The sequence below is a fragment of the Condylura cristata genome, unplaced genomic scaffold, assembly GCF_000260355.1.
Source record: "Condylura cristata isolate star-nosed mole 26May11 unplaced genomic scaffold, ConCri1.0 scaffold00031, whole genome shotgun sequence".
In the NCBI taxonomy this organism is placed as follows: domain Eukaryota; kingdom Metazoa; phylum Chordata; class Mammalia; order Eulipotyphla; family Talpidae; genus Condylura; species Condylura cristata.
Window position 1 is genome coordinate 13974339 of NW_004567132.1, and position 8067 is coordinate 13982405.

The 8067-nt window shown below is 45.2% G+C and overlaps 1 long non-coding RNA gene across 2 annotated transcripts in view; it reads right to left on the minus strand.

Moving 5' to 3' along the window:
• The window catches only part of LOC105854256, a 45966-nt gene extending 38033 nt beyond the window's left edge, over nucleotides 1-7933 (minus strand). The window contains exons 1-3 of one of the 2 annotated variants that reach the window (XR_001145952.1): nucleotides 7765-7933; nucleotides 6052-6131; nucleotides 3217-3367 (exon numbers count right to left, since the gene is read on the minus strand). This is a non-coding gene — a long non-coding RNA (uncharacterized LOC105854256). Of the gene's footprint in view, nucleotides 1-3216; nucleotides 3368-6051; nucleotides 6132-7370; nucleotides 7470-7764 lie in introns of those variants that run through there. The other variant, XR_001145953.1, reaches the window with a different exon arrangement.
• Nucleotides 7934-8067: the final 134 nt, after the last annotated feature.

The following is an 8067-nucleotide window of genomic DNA, read 5'->3' on the forward strand; positions in this document are numbered from 1 at the left end:
GCGGGGATTGAACTCATGCAGAAGTGGCTTTGGCTTCTTAGTGCTGTGCTTTAACCCGCTGCGCCACCAGGGAGGGCCCTTATTTATATTTTTTAAAGAAAACTGGCTATGGGCCCTCCCTGGTGGCACAACAGGTTAAAAGTGCAGCACCATTAAGCTTGCTGCAGCCTCTTCACCTGAGTTCGATCTCCAGCCAGGGAGCTGACCCACATGGCATAACAGACTGGACCTGCCCACCTCTCCCCTAAACAATGTACTTCCTTGATCTGCCTGTTCTACTCCCTGTTCTGCCTCTGGTGAATCTTCTCAACACTCCTGCACTTCTGGCCTGTACCCCAGTTCTGTATGCATAAATAAATAAAATCTTAAAAAAAAGAAAATTGGCTTTATTAAACAACTGATGAACTGATGAATTGGTCAGCATCCTAGGTAGCTACTGCCTACTTTTACATTCTAAAGTCTATAACATATCAAACAATAATTAATTACTTGTTGAGCAAATAAACAAGATGAAGCCTGACAAGGAATATCTTATATAATTTCTGCAGCACATTTTCCTCAATAAATCAACTGAACTAATATTATTTTACTGGTATTTAATCAGAACTGACAGCAGAAACAAAGAAATCTCTTCTACATGATACTGGAAACAGAAGATAAAAAGAGGTACTGCCCAAAATCAGCTCAGGAAGTCATACCAGGTGCTCTTCCTTGACACAGCAGTGGCCTATCCTTCCCACATCACAGAAGGGGCTACCAGATCTCTGAACTGATGTCTTTGCCTTCCCAAATCTCTGCATTCATCTATTTGTCTTCCCTTCAGTGGTCCTGTTTCTCCTCTCTGCCTATTCTTTTCTCTTTCTTTGTCTGACCTTTTTTCTCTTTCTCACTGTCCACACTTTGTATTCTGTTCTCTACACTCCCTCATCCTTACCGTACTGCCTTGACCACGTGGGAGAATTCAGACTAAGGACATTGCTATAACTCCTGGTCACTTATATAAAGCATACCAATAAATGTCTTGTGCTTCTAAGGAAACCAACTAGTGACTCTGTAACAGAAGTGCAGGATTACTAGCACATAAGGTCAAATTGTTACTAACCACAAAAGTGGATAATATGACTTAGGGTAGCCTGGAAAGTTACTGAGAAAAGTTTCCATCAACTTACTATAATTTTATTTTATAAAGACATTTATTTATGCACACATAACTGGGGTAAGGCCAGAGATGCGAGGGGTGAGAGGATTCATCAGAGACACAGTGGGGAGCAGAACAGGAAGATCCACTAAGTACACTGCTGAGGGGAGCAGCAGGCGGGTCAGGAGAGGCCTGCCGTGCCATGTGGGTTACCTATCCTGGCTGGGGATCTAACTCATGCTGCAGTGGCTGCAATAGCTTCAAAGCTCTGTGCTTTAACCCACTGTGCCACCAGGGAGGGCCCTTACTATAATTTTAAATAAAGAAATAGGAAGCTAAATCTGAAAGAGGAAGAAAAGCGGAAACCATGTTTTTAGAAAAAAAGGCTACATGTTGGAAATTCAAAAAGCTGCAGAATTCTTGCTGATGAAAGTATGTTTAAAAAAAGAAATGTGGGGGCCCTTCCCAGTGGCACAATGGGTTAAAGCACAGTGCTGGGAAACTGGCTTCAGTTGCTTCATCAATCCCCTGCCCCGGAGGTGACCCACATGGCAAGGCAGACCTCTCCTGACCTGCCCGCTGCTCCCCTCAGCAGTATATTTCATCAGTCTGTCTGTTCTGCTCCCCACTTTGTCTCTGGTGAATGCTCTTACCACCCATGTACCTCTGGCCTGCAAAAAAAAAGAAAAGAAAAGAAATGTGGTCCCTACTCTCAGAGAACTTTGAATATCCCTGAAAAATCATTCCTACCACTCCCAAACCCAGAACCAAAAGGGAAGAAATTCTCTTAAACCAAAAGAAACAGGAACCTAATATAAATGGATTAGATGTTCTGGAGTAGAAAAATAAAACTATATGGAGAGGCTTCACTAGTAGTACAAGGCACTATAAAGCTACCGACAGTCACTGCAGGGTAAGTTCGATCCTCCAGGGAGCGGACCCACATGGCACAGCAGACCTCTCCTATCTTGCCCACTGCTACTCTCAGCAGTGCATTTCAGTCAGTCCTCCTATTCTGCTCCTCACTCTGTCTCTGATGAATTCTCTCACTGCCCTCCCCACCTCTGACCTACAACCTAGCTCTTGTGTGCATTAAAAAAAAAAATCCTGGGGCCCTCCCTGGTGGCGCAGCGGGTTAAAGCACTGCACTAAGAAGCTTAAGCCACTTCCGCATGAGTTTGATTCCCGCCTGCACCGGAGGTGACCACATGGTGCGGCAGACCTCGCCTGACCCGCCCGCTGCTCCCCTCAGCAGTGTACTTCGTTGATCTGCCTGTTCTGCTCCCCGCTCTGTCTCTAGTGAATCCTCTCACCCTCTGCATCTCTGGCCTGTACCCCAGTTCCATATGAATAAATAAATAAATCTTTAAAAAACAAAAAAAAAAACAAAACAAAACAAAATCCTATATGGAAAGGATTTTAATTTTTTAAAGATTTATTTATTTAAATATACAAGAACTGGTGTGTTGGCCAGAGGTATGGGGAGTAAGAGGATTCACCAGAGAGAGTGGAGAGCACAACAGGAAGATAGACAAAGTTCACTGCGGCGGGAAGCAGCCAGCAAGACAGGAGAGGTCTGCTGCACCATGTGGGTCACCTCCCTGGCGAGGCATCAAACACATGCTGCAGTGGCTACCAATAGCTTCACAGTGCCAGGACTTAACTCCCTGTGCCACCAGGAAGGCCCTAGAAAGGTTACTGAGTTTAAGATAAAGTTATTCCACATGTCAAAGTCAGTTCCACAAGCATCAGAAATCAAGGTAAGGAATAATCCAGAACTAGGAGTTAAGAGGCCAAGTTCAGGCCCTAACAAGCTGTGTAACACTGGGCAAGTCAGCTCATTTGTCTGATCCAAAGATGGTTCTTCCATAAAATGGGCATAATAATATCTTCCTGGCAAAGCTGTTTGTGGTGATTAAATAAGTAATATGAATGACTTTGAAAGGTTTCATATAACATGCTAACATGAAGTAAGAGGGAAAAAAATCCTTCCCCTGAATAAAGTATATATCTGTGGTCCAATTTCCAAAGTCTAAGCCTGACTCACCTTCCCAACCTCATTAAACCTCTTAACCAACCTGAGATCACTTGAGTAGGAGGAGAAGAGTCATGTGTGAGGCTCCAGGGGTGGGGCAGAGTCTATTTAGTCAGTTGCTTCACATCTCAGTCACTTCATCTGTAAAATGGGTGGTGAGGAGTTCACTCACGTATCCACAAGATAGTGCAATTCTGAGGAAGGGAGTGGAGAATTTGCCAAAAGTGAGTAAAATATTTACATAATCCTCCTCCGCTGGGATGAATAATCAAGATCATTATATATCATTTCTCTGTGGGCAAATTTATAAGGGTCTTTAGAGATCATTTCATCTCTTGTTTTCCTATTTTACAGATGGGAAAACTGAGGTCCAGATAAAAATACTGGGTTGTAGACATCTGAAAGCTAGTTAATGGCAGAGCTGGAGTTAAGAGACAAAGCCTTGGATTCCCAAGAGCAGAATCTTATTTGCCAGATCACAGGGCCACCCAAGGCACCTATTGTCTATACAACACGTTATCAATACCAATAATTTAATCAATGACCAAATGAGACTGCCAAAAGGAAGGCTCAGAATTAGGAAAGGCTTCAGAGATGAGAAGAGTCCTAGAAGAATGTAAGAAGAAATTAAAATATTCCTGGAAGAAAAAGCTTAAAATAGGGACAATCATGAGTAGAAAGATGATAAAATTTTATTTACGTAAAATAAATAGGTGACAGATTTAGAGGAGTAGAATGCTATGAATTTTAGTAATTCTCTTTTTTTAAAGATTTATTTATGCATGCAAGAACTGGGGTATAGGCCAGAGGTGTCAGGGAGTGAAAGGAATCACCAGAGACAGAGTAGGGAGCAGAACAGGCAGATCGACTGAAATACAGTGTTGAGGGGAACAGTAGGTAGGTCAAGAGAGGTCTGCCATGCCACGTGGGTCACCTCCCTGGCTAGGGATCAAACTCGTGCTGCAGAGACTGCAGAGAGCTTCAAAGTACTGTGTTTTAACCTGTTGTGCCAGCAGGGAGGGTCGAGTAATTCTTTTCTAAAAGATTTATTTTTACTTTACTTGTATGCATAGAGGAACTGGGGTGTAGGCCAGAGGAGCAAGGGCCAAGAGGAGTTAAGAGAATTCACCAGCAATGGATTGGGGAGCAGAACAGGCATATCTACTGGTCATCAGCGGGCAAGATAGGAGACATCTGCTGCATCATCTGGGTCAGCTCCCTTGGCTGGGGATTGAACTAATGCTGCAGTGGCTGGCGTAGCTTGATAGTGCTGATACTTTTAACTCCTGTGCCAGTAGGGAAGCCCTGTGCCACCAGGGAAGCCCTGGATAATTCTTGATTATGCCTAGCTTTGTCCTTTTATTGTTTCCCTTTTAATATTTACTAGTATTGTTAATTTCCTAGCCAACTGTCTCCCTTTAAGACAAGACCCTTTACAAAGACTACATCTAGATCAGTAATTAAACAATGGTAAATTAATCTCTCAATTCAAACTGCCTCGATTTAAATCCTTGTTTTAACACTAAACAACTGGGATAGGGCCCTCCCTAGTGGCACAACAGGTTAAAGTGCAGCACTAAGAAGTTGTGTGCAGCCACTGCAGCACAAGTTCAATTCCAGGCCAGGGAGGTAACCCACATAGCAGGGCAGACCTCTCCTGTCTCGCCCTTTTGTATTTCAGCCAACCTGTCTGTTCTGCTCCCCATTCTATCTCTGTTGAAATCCCTTACCACCTGCTCCTCTGGCCTATACCCCAGTTCTTGTATACGTAATAAATCTTTAAAAATAAAGTGAATAAATAAATGAATAATTGGGATAGACTTGTTCATCCTCTCTATACCTTTGAAAAACAGAAATAGCATCACCCCCATCTCAGATGGTTTTGTGAGGATTACATGTGTAATTAATCATATTGGTCACAATATAACAATGGGTTTCTTATCATTTCAGTTTTGATGTGCCTTTCTTTAAATGTAAAAAAGAGAACAAATTACAAGAGCACATTGATGTGTAAAGATAAATAGTTTTGCTAAAAAACTGTTATAAACTGGTGTGCATGTATGTATGATTTGCATATATGTATGATTAGCATGTATATTTTACTTTTTACAGTAGTTTGCTTTTTAAAATGTGAGTCACTGAATTAACCCATAGATTAAAGCTTCTAACAGTGTCTGTTATATACCAAGCACTCGTGCTATTATTGTCACTGTTGCTATTATATACCTAACCTATCAAAGTTGTTTGTAGAATTACATAATATGAAAGCACTTTGAGAAGTCTAACAAATAACATGAACATAAATACAAGGAGGCAAAAAGCCCTGTTCTCCATCTCTGACACAATATAGCTCTATTTAGGTAATTATTTGTTGTTTGGCCCACAAGTAACCTGTTACAGGTAACTTGTATCCACAGACTATGATTTATCTAACACTGTCATGCTCTGTCAATATTTGCTAAAAAATGGAGATTTGGCACCAGAGTAAAATTGTTCGTTTTTACCTGGTTGGGGTGGTGAACACAGAAGTGACGGCCACAGTAGTTGAAGGAAGCAAGTGAATCATACCAAGAAACTGTCTGCTCTCACAGAGCCAGGTAGACTCAAATGTGCCACTGACAAGGCACACTGACAGCTACTAGAGCCTTTAGGCAGGCTGAATCACTTCCTTCTCCCTTTCCTCAGGCAGACACTCCATAAATAGTATGTCCTGATACAGGTATGGCTCACACTAGGAAAAACTGGGAATCCCCAAGTACAAACACACACTGAAAAGATTACCAAAGGGGTTCCTTTCATTGGCAAGATCACCTACCCCTTAAATAGCACGTAAAACTCTAAAACGCCGCTTTACAGAAAAATTTGGAAATGAGCTCACCAATAAGGAAATCAGAAGGTCTGGATTCCATCCTCACTGTGTGACCCTGAATTAGTCACTTCATCTCTCTGGACCTCAATCTGTTGAGAGAGAGAGAGCATGGTAAAACCACCTACTTCAGAGGGTCATTTTAAAAATGAAAGTTACTTTGCAGTAAAATGCTTAACAAAGGACCTGGGACTGATACAGAACAAATGTCCCTTTAAACTTAAAAGTGAACAACAAATGTGGTAAACTCAGGGCAAGCTGGCCCGTAGAAAAGGTCACAGGCATCCTGGTCCTTTCTTGGAAACTGTCTTTAAAAAAAAAAAAAAAAAAAAAGGCTTTATAACCATTTCTTAGTCTCTCCAGCACAACTACCTGTGCTAGGAAGGCTCAGAAAAGTCGTTTCGTGTCACCTCATCCCTTAACGCAGTGATCCCTAAATGCTTTGTACTGAGGACCCTAAATTACTCACTGGTACTGGCCCCCTCCCATTTACTTAAATTAAATTGCTTGTTAAAAAGAGCGCGAGACTCGGCTTCATGCCATTTTACACCATTCGCATTCCGTTTCAAATTAAGTGAGGAAAACGATTCAAGTTGATCCACTGAGGTTTGAACGAGCCTGCGGGTTTGTTTTTTTTTTAATTCCCATGCGGCCAGGGGATGAGCTGGGGGGCGGGAACGTAAAGGGGCGCATTCTAGAGCTTTCGGGCCGACCCCAATTTCTCGCTGGCGACGAATCCCAGCCACGTGTCGCCATTTTGTGTTCGGGAAACATGGCGGCCGCCCTCGTGAGTAGGGGGGCGGAGGAGCCGCCACGTTGGCTGCCTTCCCTGACGGACCCGTGCACATTGCGCACACGGCCTCCTCTGCCGGGCTTGACCCGAGGAAAGAGCAAGGGGCAAGAGGCACAACTGGCCCACCAGCGTTCTAAGCATCCTTCCTTAACGAGAGAAAGGTGCGGTAACAACACCCGGCAGGAAAAGCATTCCAAGATGGCGGGGCCCTTTTTGGGGCCGCCCCCGGAGAGCAGGGCGCGGCGACCGCATCACGCAAGAAGGCCGACAGGCAGCAGCTGAGGCATAGACCGCGTGGGGAAACCACAGAACACCCCCAGAAGCACTGATCGGCACCCACTGAATAAATGCGACCCCCAACAAGCACACCATTGTATTAAATATCTGATGAGGTTGTCTTGGCTAAAACTACGCTTTAGGAGGAGGGGCTTCTGCGGGTTTAACCGAAAGAAACTGGCAAAATGCAAACAAAGCATTATGTAAACGGACGCCATTCTTTGTATAACCATGTTCCCAGCGCTCCCCCAAGACAACTAACACAGCCATGACTCCGGCAGCGGCGGAGGGTGGGTTTCGGTTTTTCTCCTCACCGACCGCCGCCGCGGGCTGGGGCCGGGGTGGGGGGTGGCGCGAAGCGCCGGGACGCCAGGGACGAAGGAGGCCCACGTGCCCCACCGCGCGCGCGCGCGCCCGCTCCGACAGCCTCGCCTCACCGCCCCTCCCCCCCGGAAGACCGCGGCTGCCCCTCCCGTCTCCACCATCGTTGCGCAGGCGCTCTGGCCGCCTCACGCGCATGTTTTAAACCCGCGGCTTCCCAGCTGCCGCCTGCAGTTATCGCCGGGGCTGCCCGTGTCGCTCCGCACCCGATCCCTTTATTCAGGCCCGGAAAATAATGTATCGTTCTCTTACACAACACTAATATTAACAAATACCTGCCAGTGCCGCTAAGGTTTCCAAAATGCATATTCATCTTAAAACTTTGCCGGACTCACACCTCCTGCCCATCGGGGGCCTTCTTTTCAATGTCAGGCCGATAAAAGGTTTTTATTTTAAATACCATGTGGAAGTTGGCGCAATCTTGTGACCTAAAAAAGATGGGTCCTCGCTTTTTTTCAAGGGGTCCTGCGCGGCAAGCACTTCCGGGGTCAGAGGGTACGCGGGGTTGAAAGCGGGCTTCCCGCCCCGCCCAGACCGCCGAGGCTGCCGCCGGAGTCGCCACCGCCGCGCCCTCGCCC